The following is a 21,883-nucleotide window of genomic DNA, read 5'->3' as shown; positions in this document are numbered from 1 at the left end:
GACAATACAGAAACAGAATGAGAAGAGATAATTTAAGGATTCTTGAACTCCCTGCCTAAAAAGAACATGAACTAGATGGGGAAAGTATTATGGGATATTATTTAGCTGAGAATAATAAGAATTCACTTGAATAGATTGTCTTTATTTAAAATATTTTCAAACCATACTCCCTTGTATTTAAGTTTTCTTACTCTTCCCTTTGGAACAGTTTCTTTGCATGGACACCCTGGGCTCCAATAGGGTAAGTTTTTACCTTATTTTGTTTGGATTCAGGCACTTTCTGATCATGCCTAAACCATGTCATACCCTTTCCCTCCCACTGTAGATCCAACTGTAGCTCTCCCTTATCTTCCCTTAACATCAAATAAACTTCTTGAGAGTAGGGACTATCTTTCTTTCTTTTATTTGTATCCCTAGTGCTTAGCAAAGTGTAAGTGCTTAATAAATGTTTCTTCATTCAATCATTAATGCTATTCTACCAGAACTTTTGTTAAATTTACCTCTCCTGAAAAAGATCTGTCTCTATGGAAACACTCTGGTCACAAAAGTAAATACCAAATCTCAGTGATGCCTATAAAATCAGAATTTTCCCTTATATTAAGTTATTTAGTTAACTTGTTTGCTGCCTATATTATATGCATTTTTGTATATACAACTAGGATTCTGAGTTGTATCACTGCCCCTCTTTTTGGATATAACATCCTATGAATTACTGATTTTCTTTGATGATATTCTTCTCCCTATACAATAATCAATATACTTTGTATATCTGTATTGAAAAGTTTATGGAGATGTTCTTTTAATTCATTTTCAATAAAATCTTGATGGAATCCACAGTTATTCAGGGAAATATATTTTAACCAATGCTCCAAAATACTCCTTCTCAAATCAAGATCCTATTATTTCTAAATCTTAAACTTTGGCCTAGAAATAAAAAAAAAAACATATTACTGTTGTTTTTCTTTTGTTTTCTCTAGAGAGTAGACTTACACAATAAGTTAAAGGTGAGGATAGTATGATTTTGGGAGAAGGATAGTCAACTTAATCAATACAAATGTGAAAAATTGGTCTTTTTTTTCTTTGAAATCATATAAATGCAATTTTGATAGAGTAGTTTGCAGTACAATAGCCCTGTGTATCATGTTGCCTGACTCTGGATTAGCTGATTGAAAGATAGGTGTGCTGCTATGCTATGCTATGTTTGACAGGCCCTGTGCAAGCAAGTGAACAAGAAGAGGGGCTGGAAGGCAGCAGGGGAGCTATAGCAGTTTGTGTTGTGTTTTCTGATATTTGGAGGAGCTTCATAAGTTAAAAAAGATCACTTCCTGGAGTGATCAGGTATAGAACACAGCAGATGTGCCAGTTAATATGAACAGGCACACACTGAAAAAATATTGGAAGAGAAGCCTATCACCAGGTATTTGTGAATCATGGAAAAGGTGAAGTGTTTTGGTTTTGAATATGGATTACACACTAACTCTGTAGTATGAATCTCTTGGTTTTGACCTGCTGGTTGAAAGATTAGTTTCCATTGTATACCCCCAGGAGCTGCTCAGTTTTATCTATGATTCTACATTTCATATCAGAGGACTGGTCTTTGATGCACTATATAGGAATTTGCTGAAAGCTGATTTTTATGGAAACCTCCTGATATGTGCACATGGATTTAATTTCATAAAGGAACCTGAAACTCAAAAACAGTATCCAAATAAATTTACCCAGATAGAGATATCTTTATCTCCTTCATGAATATGTTTCAAAATGTGAGAGACACCACTGATTTGGTTCATTACAAAGGTTTTCTCAAGGAAAAGATGATTGAAAATCTAGAGAAATATGTGGTCAAAGATGAGAAGCTACCTTTGCTTCTAAAACTAAATGAAGGAAGTAAGAAAAGTATTTCTCACTACAAACAGTGACAATGAGTATATGGTTAGGGGCAGAGTCAAGATGGCAGAGCAGAAACAGGACTTCTGCATGGCTCCCACTTCCGCCTCCTTCAATTAAAGAAAAAAGTGACTCTAAATAAACATTGGAGCTCCACAACCCCCTGAAGACAGCCCAGCAGTATGGCAGGAAGGAGCCAGCACAGCACTCTGGGAGCCACGCCCAGCCCCACACATGCTCCAGATTTTAGCCTCAGGGCGGCCACAACCAGACACAAGGGTGGAGGGACTTCAGATAGCCAGCAGCTATGGTGGTTTCCAGAATTATCAACACATAGATGCTAAGGACAAAGTGAGAGGTCAGTGCAGTGTGGATTTTTGGGGTTCGGGAGTGCAGTCCGGCCTTTGCTCCCTGGAGGGAGAAGCAGCTGAGGTGTGGCAGCAGTGCAGTCACTACCGCATGGCTGCCACAGGGCTGCTTCAGAGCTCCTGGCCTGCAATTGTAGGGGAACCAAGTGACCAGTCTGAGGGGTAATTGCTCTTGCTTTAACCTGCTTGGATCTGGATTGGGTAGAGGTCTAGGGTAGAGGTCCTGGGGTGTGTGTCCAGTTTGTTAGAGTATGGGGAGGCTTCAGAGAGGGCACCCAACTAATTGCTTCAACATCTGTGAAAACCCCAGCAATTTGGGACAAAGCTCCCCTCTCTGATAATAGAGTTCCACTGTGGAAAAATGCTCAAAAGTCAAGTAATTGAGTGGCAACAAGAGCAAAGACAGTAAGCAAAGCAAACAGAGCAATCCCACATTAGACTCATATTTTGGGGACAAAAAAGGATCAAAGCATGGAACAGGAAGAAGACAATAATGTCAGAACTCCTCCACCAAAAGCTTCCAAGAAAAATATGAGCTGCTTACAGGCCATAAAGGAGCTTAAAAAGGATTTTAAAAACCAAATAACAGAAGTGGAGGAAAAATTGGGAAGAGAAATGAAAACGATGCAAGAAAATTATGAAATGAGAGTCAACAAGCTAACTGAAGAAAATAACACCTTTAAAAATAGACTAACTCAAATGGCAGAAGAGGCTCAAAAAGGCAATGAGGAGAAGAATGCCTTAAAAAGCCTAATTTGACAGATGGAAAAAGAATATCAAAAGCTCACTGAAGAGAATCATTCCTTCAGAATTAGATTGGAGCAAGTAGAAGCTAGGGACTATATGAGAAATCAAGATACTATTAAACAGATCCAAAAAAAAATAGAAGGTAAAGTGAAATATCTCATTGGGAAAACCACTGACCTGGAAAATAGATCCAGGAGAGATAATTTAAAAATTATTAGACTACCTGAAAACCATGATCAAAAAAAGAACCTACAAATCATCCTTTAAGAAATTCTCAAGGAAAACTGTCCTGGTGTTTTGGAACAAGAGGGCAAAATAGAGGTTGAAAGTATCCACCTCCTATAAAAGATCCCCCAAAGAAAACTCCTAGGAATATTATAGCCAGGTTCTGGAGTTCCCATATAAAGGAGAAAATATCACAAGCAGCCAGGAAGAAACAATTTTAATATTGTGGAAACACAATCAGGATAACACAGGATCTCGCAGCTTCTACCCTGAGGGATCAAAGGGCTTGGAATATGATATTCTGGAGGTGAAAGGAGCTGGAATTAAACCTAGAATCACCTAGCCAGCAAAACTGAGTATCATGTTTCAGGGGAAAATATGGTCATTCAGTGGAATAGAGGATTCTGGATGAAAAATCCAGAGTTGAATAGAAAAATTTGACATTGAGATACAAGAAGCAAGAGAAGATCCTAAGGAACTTATCAAAGTCGAACTATATATGTTCCTACATGGAAAAACAATTAATTGTAACTTATGAAACTTTTCTCAGTATGAGAATAGTTGAAGGGAATATTAATGAATATATATATATATATATGTGTGTGTGTGTGTGTGTGTGTATACATACATATATATCTATATAGGAGGGTATATGGGCATATGAATACATATGTGAGTGTGTGTATATATGTGTACAGGTATACATAGATAGAGGGCCCAGGACCAATTTAATAGGAATGGATGATACTTAAAATGTGAAATTAAGAGGTGAGAGAATTGTATAATGAGAGGAGATAGGGAGAGACAGAATGGGGTAAATTATCTCTTATAGAAGAGGCAAGGGAAAACAGTTACAGTGGAGGGGAAGAATGGGAAGGCAAAAGGGAATGAGTCAATCTTATTCTTATTGAATTTGTCTTAGGGAAGGAATGACATACATACTAAATAGGGTATTCCACTCTACAGGAGAGTAGGGTGGAGAGGGTGTATGATGGAAGGAAGGGTAGGCTGGGGGGGGGGGGAGGGAAGTTGGAAGCTCACACTTTTGAAATTGGACAGAATCAAAGTAGAGAATAGAACATGTGGGGGGGTGGGACAGGATGGAGGGAAATAGAGTCAATCTTTCACAATATATCCACTATGGAAATGTTTTGCATAGCTACACATGTACAACCTATTATTGAATTGCTTATTTTCCCAGTAAGGGTGAGTGACAAGGGAGGAAGGGAAAGAATCTGGAATTCAAAGTTTTAAAATCAAATGTTTAAATACATATACATATATATTATTATTATTATTATTATTTTACATGTAATTTGGAAATAAGATATACAGCCACTGGGGCATAGAGATCCACAGTGCCCTACTGGAAAGTCAGAGGGGGGTGTGGGGGAAGATATGGGAGAGAGCAGATTGGGGGAGGGGATATTCAGTGGGAAAGCTGTTTTGGGGTGATGGGTTGGGGGGAAATGGGGAGAAAATTTGCAACTCGAAATCTTCTGGGAATGAATGATGTAAACTAAAAAAATAAAAAAAGTAGAAATAAATAAATAAATATATGGTTAAAATTATTACTTTTTTTGACTTTCCACATGGTTCTAAGCCAGGGAGCTCACAATGACCATGCCAATTCTATTTTGACTTGATCCTTGTGGGTGTACAAAAACACTGTTCTTTGGATAAGGTACAGTCTTGAGACAGGTGGACACTAAAAATGGCAATCTAAAGATTGGTACATATACAGGTTCCCGTCCAACAAGGAATTTTCTATTCAAGAGGTTCATATGAAACAATCTGTGACCTATTGGGGGCCAACGACAAGGATATTTTGTATATTGGAGATCACATTGTTAAGGGTATCTTGAAATCAAAGAAAGAACAAGGTGGTGGACTTTCCTTGTAATTCCCAAATTGGCATAGGAATTGCACATCTGGATTGACAAAAATTCAATTTTTAAGGACCTGCAGTGCTTGGATGTATTTTTAGGAGAACTCTCTAAGCACCTGGGCAGCAGCATTTATAAGCACCCAGATATCAGCTCTATTCAGAGACAAATTAAGAAAGTAACTCATGACATACATGTGGGGTATGGGAATGGGAAGTCTTTTCCATAGTGGCTCAAAGCAGACACTCTTGGCCATTTAACTTCTGGTTATGCAGAGTTCTATGCTAACTGTTTTATCAACCTCCTTTATAACCCATTCATTTACCTCTTCAGAGCAATTCATGTCTTGATGCCTCATAAATCAACAGTGGAGCATATCCATGCAGACATTAATGAGAGAAGTCCCCCCTCACTACATACAACCATAAATCTGTGGATTTCAAAGACGTCAACTGCAAATGGCACCAGCTGACGCTCTCCATTAGTGAGATCAAACCTCCCAACCTCTTACCACTCCCCTGGAGATTATACACTTCCATGATGAGAATGATTATGAAGATGAGGAAGAGGAAAAAGAACAATAAGAAAAAAGGAATTGAAAAAAATGATGAACTATCCAGTGAACAAGTTCTGTTTGGGTTTTTGGTGGGGTTTGCGGCAGGGGACTCCACCAAATGTACATCTGAAAACTTACTGGAGACCTGAAAATATTCTAATTATAATGAGCCTTGTTTTGGTTTTCTCTATCTCCACTCTTTTCAGATGGTTCAAAACTCCAGCACAGTCTGTTTGAAACAACTGAGAGTGAATTTAGAACGAACTGCCTGCTGGTGGCTCCCCCATGGTGCTGTTTTTGACACTGCCTCCTTGTTCTTTCCATTAATGATGTCTTACCTTGGTTTCTGTCTAAGTAACTGGACAACAGTGGAGGACTGTGAGGGAGGTAAAGCCAGAGGAGTGTATGGGGGTGGAAGTGGGTCCAACAGTCTAAAGATTCTGTATGTGAACACGTCATGCTGTTACTCCAAGCCCATCTTTTTCAGTACATTACACAGTATTGTCTATCAGTGGGGAAATGCTTTTTCCCCATACCACATTTAGTCCTTTGCGAAGCACATGTTTCCATTTTTAAGTTTTTCAGCATCCTAAATGGCTCTGAGTCAGTAGCTTAGAAATGTATCTTGTCTGTGTTTTAGGTTTGGTTTGATAGAGCTTCCTAATATTCACCACCTAACACAGGCTGTGTATGTCCTGTTCTGCTTCTGATAGTAAAGGCTACTGACATGATCCCATTTTCACCCTGAAATCACAAAAGCCTATTCTTTCTCCAAAGATGTTATACAAAGTCAGTCTGAAAAACCCCCAGACCAGCCCAAAGCCTTAGACAAAGAAAAAAATCCCTAGAAATGGTCAGGGAGGATTCCTTTTTCTATCCCAATATGTGAAATCTGTGACTTTAACAGTAGATGTAGCCTAGGACACAATCAGTACAGACCTGGGTAAGGAACCTGCAGCCTTTAGGCCACATGTTTCCTTTTAGGTCCTTAAGGACAACCTTTTGACTGAATCCAAATTTTACAGAATAAATCCTTTTATTTTTATTATTACATTTTTGTCTTTCATATTTTTATTTTATTTTTTAATTAATGTACTTAAAATACCAAAGAATAAAAAAAAAGTTTAAATGAAATAATTCTCCCATATTTACCAGCATAATTAGAACATTAGTAAGCCATAAGGGCTAAATTGATGGCTGCTACATTCATTATTTAGTTCTAACTTCCCTTCTGACTGGTTCCACTATGGAATGAGGCTGGTTGGCAAGAGTTTATGGGGGTCATTGATGGCAGTCTGTTATCAGCTTTAGACACTTGGTGCACAGTGTTTCTCTTTGAAGTGGAATTTATGAATAGTTGCACAGCTCAACAGTAATTTTTAATTCTGTCTGCTTAACAACCCATCATGTCAAAGAAGACCAAGAGAACAATGAAGGAAGAAAACAGATTTTTTTTAATAAAGCTTGGAAATTGCAATATTACCTCGTTTCTTCTAAAGATAAGATGATTTGCTTGTTTGGTGATATTGCAATAACAACATTAAAGAAATTAAATGCTCATCAGCATTATAACACTCATAAGGACCACAAATATTTTAAATTATAGTGAGAGGCATGAAATTATAGTGCAGAAATTCGAATATGAAAAGCAAAAGAAAAGACAATTTTTTAAAGCAGCAATAAGGCCTGGGAAAGTAGCTTATATTCTCAGGAAAAAAGGGAAGTCTTCAATCGATACAGAAATTGTTAGAATGCATTGCAAAGTTGTAGAATGCTAAGATCCCAATAACATTTCAAAGTATAAACAACTGACTCTTTCAACAACTATAATTCATTGGCAAAACAAATTAGCCTTCAATTCAACAGAGCAATTCGATGCAATACTTCAAATATTCAAATAGTTTCCAAAAAAAAAAAAAACAGACAGAATAAAGTCATTAAAAGGTTAGTTAACTTTAAAATTAACAACTAGTTTTCATTTTTTTAATTATTAAGTAGACAGTAGTTAGATTTTTACAAAACAATGTACATTTTTAAGTATATCTAATTGAAGTTTCTTGAATGCAACCTTATTTGACTATAGTTAATTTTTTTTTTTAAAGCAATCGGGGTTAAGTAACTTGCTCAAGGTTACACGGCCAGTTATTATTTCTGGGTGTGGTGCTGAGTATCTGAGCCCGGATTTGATCCAGGTCATCCCGACACTGGAGCCAGTGCTCTTACTCGCTGAGCCACCTGGCCGCCCCTAAGCAATTGGGGTTAAGTAACTTGCTCAAGGTTACACGGCCAGGTGTTTCTGGGTGGGTGCTAAGTGTCTGAGCCCGGGATTCGATCTCCAGGTCTTCTCAACACTGGAGCCGGTGCTCTTACTCTCTGTGCTACCTGGCCACCCCTATAGTTAAATATTAATGTGACCTTCCAACATGAAATTTCTCTACCCCTGGCATAGACATATCTTACTACTCCAGAATGAAACCTGTTATTGATTTGTAGAACAAGGTTAAATCACCACTCACTGCCCCCTAACAGAGGACAAACAACAAGGATCCACCACCACCATCCCCAGCCATTCTCTGGCCTTGAGAGATACAGGGAAACTTATTAACAATGAGAGTCTACTTCTTGATTTAATGTTTTTATTTTTATTTTTCTTCCAGTCTTCTGTCTGTGATCAGCAGGAGAGGGTAATGGTGTAAGCATCTCTAGATTTCAATAAAGTTTTCTTTTAAAAAATTATAATTAAAGAAAAAAGGGGGGTCAGCTAGGTGGCACAGTGGATAGAGCACCAACCCTGGAGTCAAGAGGACCTGAGTTCAAATCTGATCTCAGACACTTGACACTTACTAGATGTGTGACCCTGTGCAAGTCACTTAACCCTGACTGCCTATACAAACACACACACATATTTTAGACTTTATAGTTTTTTGGGCTTTTGTGTGTGTGTGTGTGTGTGTGTGTGTGTGTTAGACACATGCACAAAAGACACTTCAGAGAGACAAAGTACCTGTAGGAAGGTGGTCAAGAAAGGTTTTTGAACAGTGGATGAGAAACAATCACAGCATGCCTTAGCATATTGATGGACTGGATCAGGTTGAACGACCTGTTTATTTCTGTGGGTTCATTAGTCAGTCTCTCTTTATACATTTTTAAATGACCATTAATCTAACTGAGTCTTTCTTAATTATTATTTTTCAACAAACTATTAATGGTAGCCATATCAACAAAAAAAGTCTGCTTTAAAAACCAACATGTAAAGGTATTTTGGAAAAGATTCTGCTTGGACAATGAAATAATTCAGTGTAATCAGAAAACACTATCAAGTTGAACTTAAAGTGAAAGTTGTATAATGCTTACAAAATGTTATTAGCAGATGCCTCACTTGTTCTAGATGGAACTTACATTTACTATGTGGGAGAACCTACCATCTCCTTTCATGGCCAGCTCCTTTGTTCTTTGCACCTTGAAATTTTGCCACAATTCACAATTGCTGATTAGTCATTTCAGTTAGGACTTACTCCATGACACTTTGGCAAAGATTAATTTCCTTCTCAAGTTCATTTTATAGATGAAGAAACTGAGCAAACAGAGTTTAGTTACTTGCTGAGGGTCACACAACTAAGTCAATGTCAAAGGAGAGATTTGAACTTGTATTCCTGACTCCAGGCCCAGTGTTCTATCTACTGTATCACTTAACAGCCCTTTTTCTGCCAGCTGGTCTCACAATTAATAGAAAATACAGGTTATCCAGATGTGCCACAATTCACAATATAAGGTTATAATCAATCTCTGAATATCTTCCTGATAACCTTGCACTGGAGATATCTGCCTGGTCTACTTTAAAAGAAAAAGAAATGTCAATGGGTGAAATTTCCAAGAGTAATCTAGTTTCTTAAAATGATTTACTCCATGCCTTATGTCATACCTTTAGATCATAAGTAGATCTAATCTCCAGTTCTAGTACAGTGAACTTCCTTTCTTAATGAGGACATAACTATACTCATATTTCAAGCTAATCAACTTAATATTATTATTAAGTAATATTTCTATAAATATAACTTGGACTTTAGGACATCTAGATAACCTGTATTATCTATAAGTTGTGATAACAGCTGCAAAAAGGGAAGAATCTGTCTATAATTTTTGTTTGGAAGTTATCATTTATACTATATTAATATTTCCTTGCTTTTGTTCTATATAGTTATTAAAAATAAATGACATTTCCCCCCCTCTGTTTTACTCCCTTTCCCACCTTCTCAAGAGCAAACACTACTTCCAAATTATTTTATTCCTCTTAGTGTTTTCACATAATAGATGCTCAATAATCATAAAAATAGACTTTTAGCCCTATAATGGTCATTAAAAATAAGTGCTTTGTTTTACAGGTAAGGAATTTAAGGACTAGGGAGGTTAAGAAACTTGACCAAGATCACAAACTTAGTAATGCCAAGATATGTATTAAAACCAAAGTTTTCTTTTTCTCACCATAGTGTTCTTTCTACTACCGTGTTTCCCCCTTCAACAATGTCTAATGAATTAATGTTTTAGCAAATTGAAATTTAAGATACTAATTAAATATGGAAGAAAAATTGCAAAGTCTTATGGATATGAACAAATATGTGTCTTGTGTTTTACATGCACAGTACAGAGACTGGTTTATTCTGCTGTCATTACAGGCATAGAAGAGGCCACTGTTATAGAAGTAATCAATTTATAGTGGTTACCTCAGATACTAATGTGATATGCAGAGTAGACAGAAGAGTGTGAGGCCAAGGCATAACAATAAATATTAAGGAAGAAAAAAAATGAGGGGACAGAGAGAAAGAGAGAGAAAGAGAGAGAGAGACAGAGAGAGAGAGAGAGAGAGAGAGAGAGAGAGAGAGAGAGAGAGAGAGATGGGGGGAGGACATATTTAAACTTGTCAGGATTGGAGGATTCTGGATGCATTTTCCTTACCAGAAATTATCTCCCTGATGTCGATATATGATTTCATGCCTTCCTATTGAGAATTCAGTGCCAAGACTGTTTAATTAGTACTGTTTTGAAATATATTTCCCTATAAAAGAAGGAAATGATATGGGATTACTTAACTAATTTTGCTGTAACTATGTAGTTATTAGCTTAAGCTCATTTTCTTTCCTCTCATTCTGGGTTCATATCATAACCATAGTCCCAAAATGAAAAACCATTGCACTGATCCATGGAATGACTCAGTTAAATATGTATTCTTGTTTGAGAATTGAATTACCCCTGTGATAGGGAGGTAAATTAAAACAAATGCTATAAAATCAATTAATTCCAATGCATTTAATTAGAGAAGAACAGACCTTATTAGGACTTTCAAATATCACTCTTCATTGTTTAAAAAAAATTGTAATTCTAACATATTAAATTGACACCATATTGGCATACAATAAAATATACAACATCAAAATAATTACAGTCTGCTGGATCAGTCTTCAATTAAAGGTAAAGTAAGGTTTTCATTTTTAAATTGAGATAAATGTTATTAACTAGATTGTTCCCTAACACTAGAGGAACAGCAGAGTGTAATGTTTGATGTTTTCCAGTTTAACCATGTACCTCTGTGACTAAAGCTGGAGAAGTGAGGAGAGATTTTTCTCTCTTTGGCAGAGGAATTTCTTGGGCAAAACATACTATAAATACAGCTTCTAGATAGAAATGATTGTTTATGTTTATGAGATGCTGTGTTGGTTTGAGGAGAACATATCTTTTCCTTTAGTACATTCATCATGGCATTATCTTCAGGTGTGGAACTATAAAGCACACGATCTAGAATTTGATCCTTATTTTTTAAAATGCCTTATTTTTCTGAAGATATCACCAAAATAATCCCATCCAAGTAAACAAGATATAAAAGAAGATGGACCTAGTTTCTGTAAGACTTAGATGGTGCATACTTAGAAGATGATCTAAGTCTTTGTGTAATCTCAAAGTGGAAGGGAAAAGAGACTACAGATACAATTTAGGAGAACAAATTTTGAGAAATGTTGGAGTCTAAATTAAAATAATAAGATGATAAATCTATCAGGAATTTTTTTTAAGTATCATTTGAATTCTGATAAGGATCACATATCCACACAAGTATTTTTTTTCTTGAAAGTTATATATAACCATAATTTCTGTCCAATTATATACAATGAAACAATGATCCTTCAGACAATCTTGGAGGAGTTGGTTATATGGTCTTCCAGGTTAGGACAAAAAAATCATAACAATTCCCTCTTTCTGGATTCCTCCTTGTTCTCCAGGAAGAACTGGATTTGAATCATCTTTAATATCTGCCCATTTTCTACAATATGATGTGTAAATTATTCTCCATACCAAAATCACTTGTACAGGTAAATGGAGAGGAGATAGTTTCTACTTACAAGAAAAATCAGAGAAGACTTCATAGAGGAGGCAGCATTTGAAATGTGCTTAAGGAATGGGCAGGTGAGGAAGGAAATAGTGGACATTCTAGACACAAGAAACAATTTGAAAAAAAAATAGGGCATATTCAGAAACCAAGGAGTGATCCTGTTTGGTTAGCCATAGAATGTTTGGAGAAATCCACTGAAGAGAAGGATGATTAAAAAAAAAACAGATTTGGTCAAATGGAAAAAGAGTAACAAAAATTCACTGAAGAAAATTAATTCCTTAGAAAATTTGAATTTCACAATTTGAAGGTAATGATGTCATAAGACACCAAGAAACAATAAAATTAAATTAAAAGTGAAAAAATTGAAGAAAATGGGAAAGGCTTAATTAGAAAAATAAGGGACCTAGAAAATAAATCAAGGGAAGAGAATGTAGGAATAACAAGACTATCTGAAAGCCATGACCAAAAAGACTCTAGATGTCATATTTCAAGAAATTATCAAGGAAAAAGTTCCATGATATCCTAAAATAAGAGAGTAAAATAGAATTTGAAAGAATATACCAATCATCTCCTGAATGAGATGCTCAAATGTAAACTCCCAGGAATATTATAGCCAAATTTCAGAGCTCCCAGGTCAAAGGTACTAAGGTAAAAACAGTGAAATCAAAACGGGAGATAAAGCTTAGGGAGAAAACACAAGATCTGCTTTGGACACGTTGAGTTCAGAATCTTGTTGGACTGTAAGTCATGGTACAGACATGCAACAGAAGGGAAGATCTAACCTTTTCAACTCACAGATACCCGTTCTCAGTCATTTCTTATTTACTGTTCTCAAAAAGAATGGGGTAGTGGATACGTGCTACCAAATATTTGCTTGACTTTTTATAGTTCCATTTTGTAAACACAGAGCCTGAGAAGAGGTAGTTTTTGTGACCTCCTTTGAGAAGAGAAACCAAATTTTAAAGTAGGTGAGTATAGGTGGGAATCCAGAATTTGTGGTCAAAGCAGCTTACAACAAAGGCAGTTGCACAGAAGACTCGCCTTGGGGCAGACTGTAAGGTTTGGGCCAGTTATAAACATACCTGAATACCCTAGAGTCATGCCCATTAAACAGCAACTGAGATGCCCAAGAGGAGCAGAGCTGATGGCAGGGAAAAAAGAGAAAATGCCTTACACATGGTACAAGGCACAACTAAGCCTTAGAAATTTTCCTATCCAATGTCTTTACACACACACACACAGATACATAGAGATAGATATATCTCTATCTATCCATCTGTCTGTCTGTCTGTCTATCTATCTATCACTCCTAGAGATGTGAAATGACTTGTTTAAATCTATGCAGGAAGTAAAAGGCAGAGACAGGATTTAGAACCAGGTTTTCAATGGCATCAAAATATCCTGCCCTTTTCCCTGGGAATTGTCAAATCATTCTCAGTCTTCTAACTCTAAATCCCAGTGATCTTTTTATTATAACATGCTTCCTCTCAAAATAACCCCATAGAGAACTAATTAATCTCAAAGGCAACAGTTATTCAGTTCAACCTTATTTCAGGCAAATATCAGAGGGTGGAATTAGAGTAGAAAACAGAAGGAAAACATTTTAGTCCATGTTGATATGGCTTTAGTTTTTTCTACTAAGAAATATTCAGAGTGGGTGAAACATATTCTAAAACATAATTTTAAAATCCTGAGTGCACATGGGACTTCTGATAAAAATAAAAAATAGGAAAGGGGGAAAATGTATGTCATAACCACTTGATGTTTACATAAACCAGTAGAAGAATCGGAAAGTTATATAGTCTCATGTAATCTCACTTCCCTCTTTTCCTCTTTACTCAAACTTCTTTCTTAAAAGTCAATGATAGCCTTCAGATCACCAAATCCAATGGCTAATCTCTCCAGGGTCCATTGTCCTTGATCCTTACCTGAAACTTGAATTTCCTAGTTTTCCCACCTTATTGATCCTTCTTCTAAATCTCTTCTTTTCTCTCCTTCTCTACAAATGAAAAATCCCCTTAGATTTATTTCTTTCTTTAGTCTTCATGGTTTTTTTTCTATGTTCTTTTCCATGGCCTTATTTCACTTTTTCATGGTCAATATTTCCAGTTTGAATGGTCATCTCTCCAAAACTGATTTTCAAATTTACTTCTCCAACCTATCCTTTCCCTCAAGTTCTAGACCCTCATTTCCAGCTGCCTGCTGCATATCTGTACTTGATTGCACACCTACTTCCCACTCCAGTATGTCAAAGAGAATGTCCCTAAAGTCATGTTTAGTATTTCTTCCTTATACCTGCTCTTCTTCCTGACAAATGCAGTGGTCTCTCTATTCTGTCATGCTGCCTCTCATACTCTAATTTATTTTGGCATTATTTTCACCTGTCTTATCATCAATTGGGGTAAATAGGAGGTACAGTGGATAAAACACTGGGCCTGTACTAAGGAAGACCTGAGGTCAAATCCAGTCTCAGACACTTATTAGCTGTAGTACCTTGGGTAAGTCACAACTCTTTTTACCTCAGTTTCTTCTTTTATAAAATAGGTATAATTATACTGAGGGAATGTCAATTAGTTGGTGAATGACTGAATAAACTGTGGCAAATAAATCTAATAGAATACTATAAACAGGCAAATTTCAGAAAAACCTGGAAAGACTCATATAAACTGATACAAAGTAAAATGAGCAGAACCATTAAAACATCATGTGATGATCAACTATGAATGACTCAGTTCTCCTCAGCAAGACAAGTACAAAGGACTCACAAAAGAAAATACTATCCCCATCCAGATAAAGAAATGATGGACTCTAAATAGAGATAAAAGCATATTTTTTTACTTACTTTCTTTTATTTTCATGTTTTTCCCCTTTTGATCTCTTTCTTCTTTCACAACTGTGACCAACATGGAAATAAGTTTTACATGACATCACATGTATAATCTATACCAAAATACCTAACATCTTTGCAAGAGGGGAAAGGAGGTAGGGAGTGAGAAAAATTTGTAACTCAAAATCTTGTAAAAATGAGTGCCACAAATTGTCTTGATATAAAATTGGGAAAAAATAAAATACTACCAAAAAAGAAAGAAAATAAATATAATTATAGTGTCTGCCTCGCAGGGTTATTGTAAGGCTCATATGAGATAAAATGTATAAAGCACAGAACAATGTCTGGCACATAATATGCATTATATAAATGTTAACTATTATTACAAGCTATTATTGTCATCAGGTTAAATATTTAGAGTTGAAAGTGATGTTTTAGAGGTCAGCTAGCACAACTCTCTCGCCATTTAGTTGGGTTTAGCTTGCAAAATTTTAAGTATAATCTTGCTGGCATGTAAAGTGAAGACAATTATTTCATAAATTGAGAATTCTTTGGCACTGTGCTTCTTTAGAAGTGGTATGTGAACTGCTTCCAATCCAGTGGTATAAAATAAAGATGAAAAAACATAAACGAGATTGTGACAGATTCTTTTGCAGAAGGAAAATATTCCCAAATGCCTCTAATTGATTGACCTAATACATTTTTTCCTATGAACCAAGGTAAGCTGGATATGGTCAAAGAGATGATTGAAATAAGTAAATTAGACAAAATAAATTAGATTATGAGAGGCAGCATGATAGAATAGAGAAACCACAGGATTTGTCAGGAAGAGGAGCAGGTATAGGAAAGAAATACTAAACATGACTTTAGGGTTATTGTCTTTTACATACTGGAGTGGGAATTAGGTGTGAAATCAAGTACAGATATGAAGCAGACAGCTGGAAATGAGGGTCTAGAACCTGAGGTAAAGGATAGGTTGGAGAAGTAAATTTCAAAAATCAACTTTGGAGAGATGATCATTGAAACTGGAAATGTATGAGGCCACAAAAGAGAGCATAGAAAAAAAAAAAAACAAGAAACTCTGCTGAGTTTTCCAAATTTATTGGTCCATTGAATGCAACATTTTAGAAGCATCAACTTTTAGAATTTTAAATAGCTCAATTGGAATTCCATAACCTCCACTAGACTTATTGTCACCAGTGCATCCTTCTTCAGGAGGTCTGGCTCTAGATCAGTAAATACACCATTATGGTCATGGGTGATGTTAAGATTTCTCTTGTAATATTTCTACTTATTCTTGCCACCTCTTCTTAATATCTTTTGCTTCTGTTAAGTCTCTTCTAATTTTGTCTTTTATTGTGTTCATTTTTGCATGAAATATTCCCTTGATATATCTAATTTTGTTTTTTTCTTTCTTTTTTTTTTAATTTACAACCATTTTATTTTATGTTTTATTTTATTTTATTTTGCCTTTTAGAGGGCAATTGGGGTTAAGTAACTTGCCCAAGGTTACACAGCTAGGTTTTTTTGTGTGGGTGTTAACTGTCTAAGACCGGAATGGAACTCGGGTCCTCCTGACCCCTGGGCTGCCACTTTACTCACTGCGCCACCTAGCTGCCCCCTATATCTAATTTTCTTGAAGAGATCCCTTGTCTTTATCTTTCTATTGTTTTTTTTTTCTTTGCATTGGTCATTTAAGAAAACCTTCTTATTTCTCTCTGCTATTTTCAGGAATTGTGTATTCATTTGGGTATATATTTCCCTTTCCATTTCCTTCTTTTCTCCTCTATTTGTAAAGCCTAATCAAAAACCCATTTTGCTTTCTTGCTCTTCTTTTTCTTTGGATATTTTTTTCTATTGCTGCCTCCTGTATGATATTGTAAACTTTGGTCCATAATTCTTCAGACATTATAAACCTGATCTAATTCCATTCTGTTCCTCACTTCCACTTCTTATTTGTAAGGGATGTCATTTAGGTCAGACCTATATGGTTTGATGGTTTTCCCTACTTTCTTCAATTTAAGTCTGAATTTTGCAATAAGAGGCTCATGATTCAAGCCACAGTCTTCTCTAGTATTTATTAACTGGCTGTGTAGAGCTTCTCTATCTTTGTCTACAAAGTATATAATAAACCTGATTTTGATATTGATTATGTGATGATGTCCATGTGTACAGTTACCTTCTGAGTTGAGAAAAAAAAGTGTTTGCTATGACCAGCAACTTATATTGACAAGTTTATTAGTCCCTGCCATGCTTCATTTTGTACTATAAGGCCAAAACTGCCTATTATTCCACTTATTTTTGATTTCCTACTTTAGCATTCTAATCCCCTATGATGATTGTGACATTTCTTGGTATTATTTCTAGAAAATGTTGTAGGTTTCCATAAAACTGATCAACTTTGGCCTCTTCAGCATCATAGATTTGTATAATAATGATGTTGAATGGTTTGCCTCTGATTCAGATATCACTCTGTCATTTTTGAGATTAGACCCCAGCCCTTTTTCTCATTTTTTATTATGAGGGTTACAGTATTTCTTATTAGGGATTCTTCCCCATTGTGGCATTTGTAATAATCACCTGAATTAAATTCACCCTTTCCTGTCCATTAAAGTACATTGACATGCAAGATGTTGATGTTTAATCTTTCCATCACCTGTTTGACCACATCCAACTTACCTTGGTTCATAGAAAAAAATGCATTAGGTCAATCAAATAGAATCATTTGGGAATATTTTCCTTCTGCAAAAGAATCTATCATAAACTCTTTTATGTTTTTCATCTTTATTTTATTTTTTGGCAGTAATAGAGTATGATCAGATTTCTGTAATTCTGTACAGTCTTAAAAATCTATGAGGCTCTAGGAAATTAGAATCAAACATGAAGTAGAGAGACAGGAGCGTTTGTATTTTATGTATATATAACAAAATAAAACCTTTATGTCATTTTATTATATTTTTCTTTTTGCAGGGGGGAAGGTAGGGCAATTGGGGTTAAGTGACTTGCCCAAGGTCACATGGCTAATTTTGTGTTAAGTGTCTGAGGCCGAATTTGAACTCAGGTCCTCCTGTCTCCAGAACCAGTGCTCTATTCACTGAGTCACCTAGCTGGCCCATTTTATGTCATTTTTGAGACAGATTTTTAGATTAAAGCACTGAGCTAGTTATCAGAGAATCTGGACTCTTTTCTCAGCTCCATCAATTTTGCAAAGTAGAGAGTGATAAAATTAGACTTAGGACGATCTGGCTTCTCATATCTGACACTAATTGTGTGACCCTGGATACATTCCTTAACCTTGTTTATGTTGGTTTTCCTCATATGTAAAATGGGCATAACCATTTTTGCAAATCTTCAAAGGCCAAATAAATTCTCCTATTGCTGTTGCTGTTGTTGATAACAATGATGCTGATTTTGTTTTGAGGATTAAATGGCATAATGTAATTTGTAAACCATAAACCAGTATATAAATGTCAATTATTAGTAGTAGTGTTACCTAGTTGTAGGTGGAATGTAAGTTTATAAACTTCAGCAAGTCATGTTTCTGAGATTTAGTTCTCATATGTGTAAAATGAAGAGAATGACACCCTTTTTTTAAATCTAGAATGTTTGTCAAAAGAAAGCAAGACAGTGCACGTAAAAGAGATTTGTATACTGGACAATATCATGAGCAAACATGAGCTCATAGTCTCTCGTTCTACTTATGTTGTTCAATGGAATTCAGATAGAAATTGTCCTGATACAAGTCACCATTCTTCTATTATTATTATTATTATTTTGTTTGATGTTCTATAAACTACCACACAGACAGGTGAAATAAGTTTCTGTTAATGAACAAAAGTTTTAGGCTCTATGATTGCTGAAAGTACCTTCAGGACAACCACAGTAGCAAATAGGTTGACTAGTGTAATATGTATCTTATCCTATTACCACATTATTTTGATTTCTTTTAGATCTTTAGATTTTAAAAGTGCTTCTTTCCATATAGCTTGGTGAATATGAGTATTTGGTATGACAACATTGATTTAAAACATAATTCTTAAGGATGTTATTGATCAATTTTTAGGTCTAGACAGTTTTATGAATCAATTATTTCACTGGTTTCATCTGTTTCCTACAGTTTATTGGAAAAGTTCTCGTGGAAATTTTGAGGTCTCTATTTGTACTAGGGAGATTTGTCATGAATGATATGCACTTTGATGCATAATCCTAGCTACAAAGTCAGAAATTACTAGCTATTTAGTTGCTACTCAAATTTTGTAGCCTGTGATATTATAATTTCTATGGTTTCATTGCATTGTTCTTTCTTTAGAGATAACTTACCTGTAATTTCTAGTAATGCTGACCTAGTTTTGAATTGTCATAATAAATATCTACACTTTTGCAAGTGTTTTACAAGTAGATTGCATGTCTCAGCCATTTTAGGACATTTCTTTGTAGATATAATCCTGGTTGAGTTAGCGGATACCACTATAGAATATAGGCTCATCTAGGTATAAATTACTTTCAGTTAAATTGGAGAAATCCAATAGCAAACTCCCATTTGATTCTTTTCTCTTGATTTGTGTAGCGATGTATGTTTGTTTTAGAAGCATTTAACCAGGTTATCATGTGATCTGAGATTGTCTATCATTTTTTGCCCTACCTTTTCACTGAGAAGTTTTTGGTCAGTCTCGTGTTTCATTAAATTTGTATGCATTTTCTTAGAATATTTTCTAATTCTGTTATGGTCTACTTTGCAGTTTCAAAAGTATATCTTAAAGCTTAATATCATATACATGGTCATTTATTTAACAATTAAGTCAACTGAACCTTGATTTCAAGATACTAGTGACATTGCTGACAAAAATGGCCATAAGTTTCTTTCTGATAATGCTGTACTTTATAAGTGTAACTTTAGTTCATTGGGCCAGTTTGCCCTCTGGATCCAAGATCAAAATCTTAAGTCTACATCTTTTTCTTGATATCTGTTAAGAAGTATATACTTATGGAGTTCAAATGACATTTTGATGTAATTAGATGAGGATTTCACAAAATAGAGACCCTATTTAGTATGTGTGTATGTTCATGTTTTGATGGAGCTATATAACTTGGTATCACCTATAGTAATCAATAAAATATTTTAGCATGATATTTTCTTGAACATGGAAGCCACAATCTCTTCAATTTATATAATAATGCATTCTATGGTAAGTAGGACCATATGGAGCTTACTACCTCCCTAAAAGAATATTTTTGTCTTCTGGTTTATCTGGTTTTGTTATTTTTGGGGGGAGGGATTGCTTTTTTTGGAGGGGAAAGGTAGAGCAGTTGGGGTTAAGTGACTTTCCCAAGGTCACATTGCTAGTTTTTTGTGTTAAGTGTCTGAGGCCATATTTGAACTCAGGTCTTCCTGACTCCAGGGCCAGTGTTCTATTCACTGTGCCACCTAGCCACCCCCATCTGATCTTGTTATTGTACCAGAACATCAAGGAGTGTTCTGTACTCTTTCTAAAACTAATCATCACAACAGTTTTGAGTCATGTTTTGCATAGCCTCATGTATTTCTTTGGCTCTTGAGAACCATTGCCTTACACCTATTGAAGTACTAACCCAGTTAGTGTTACCAACAGAGTTTAATATATTAGCATGTAAGGATTCCTATTAAGCTTTCACTTATATGATAATGATCTCAGAGTACACAAAATACATTTCACTGACTAGCATTCCTTAATATCATATACATGGTCATTTATTTAACAATTAAGTCAACTGAACCTTGATTTCAAGATACTAGTGACACTGCTGACAAAAATGGCCATAAGTTTCTTTCTGATAATGCTGTACTTTATAAGTGTAACTTTAGTTCATTGGGCCAGTTTGCCCTCTGGATCCAAGATCACTATTCTCTGCTATTCCTCCCTTCCTCTCCATTGCATGGACAACGGGCAGGATTTTGCTCCTCTTCCTCCTTCTTTTCCATTTTTCTTCCTTCCTCTTCTTTCTCCTCCTTTCCATATTCCTCCTTTGATTTCTCATTCCTTTTTTATCCTTCATTACTGAACATTTTTAGAACTGACTGAATTTTCTAGAGGTAGAGTTTGGAGAGGTAGCAAAGTGTAAACAAATACTTTCTGACATTCTCTAATCTAAGGAATCATTATAGCTGCTTTTGATGTAGAAAAAGGTACCATTTCCCCACAATTATTGGCATCACTTTCCTCATTTGCAAAATAAGGGGGTAGATAAATGTTTTCTAACGCCCTTTCCAGCTGTAACATTTTATAATTACAAAGGCATAATATTTACTCCTTTAATTTCATACCTTTCACACCGTTATTTAACTGCTAAATTCAGGGGGAAGGAAAATGTTAATATAGTTTGCTTTAAATGGGAGAAACTCTGGCAGCCACTTCATCCAAAAAAGAAGAAAATTAAATATGTGAGGCTAGTTAATACTAAAAATATTAATAGTAATTAAAAATGAGTACAGAATGGGTCAATGGTGGTTAGCAGAGTTAATCAAAATTCCAAAAGGTATCTAAACAGGTAAGTGTAATTAGGATTTTATGTTTCTATTCCCTTGGGCTTCCTTTAAAACTGCTATGGATGAAGTATTCTAACATTTTAATGCTCTGATAATTAATCCAGATTTTTATCAGAGACACTTCAGATTTTAAGACTTTGTTTTCCTTCTTTCAAATAAGGGAGAAAAAATTATTTTTTCCTATGTAGTAGGAAAGGACACAAAAGAAAACCACCAGAATGACACATGGATAGAATCTGGGCTCAGACACTTATTACCCACCCAGAAACACCTGGCCGTGTAACCTTGAGCAAGTTACTTAACCCCAATTGCTTAGGGGCAGCCAGGTGGCTCAGCGAGTAAGAGCACCGGTCCCAGTGTCAGAATGACCTGGGGATCGAATCCCGGTTCAGACACTTAGCACCACACCCAGAAATAACTGGCCATGTAACCTTGAGCAAGTTACTTAACCCCAATTGCTTTAAAAAGAAAAAGAAAAATCTTCA

The 21,883-nt window shown here is 35.6% G+C and overlaps 1 protein-coding gene and 1 pseudogene across 1 annotated transcript in view; one reads left to right on the top strand and one right to left on the bottom strand.

Annotated features, from left to right (window-relative positions):
- The window catches only part of GPC5 (glypican 5), a 1,030,830-nt gene that overhangs the window by 128,410 nt on the left and 880,537 nt on the right, over nt 1-21,883 (bottom strand). The window lies entirely within an intron of this gene.
- Nucleotides 1,431-2,007, top strand: LOC138145701 (cytosolic purine 5'-nucleotidase pseudogene; annotated as a pseudogene).

Source organism: Petaurus breviceps, unplaced genomic scaffold, assembly GCF_028583685.1.
Source record: "Petaurus breviceps papuanus isolate PSGF00001 unplaced genomic scaffold, PetGlider_PUasm1.0 90743, whole genome shotgun sequence".
Lineage (NCBI taxonomy): Eukaryota > Metazoa > Chordata > Mammalia > Diprotodontia > Petauridae > Petaurus > Petaurus breviceps.
This window is presented reverse-complemented; position numbering and strand designations above follow the sequence as displayed.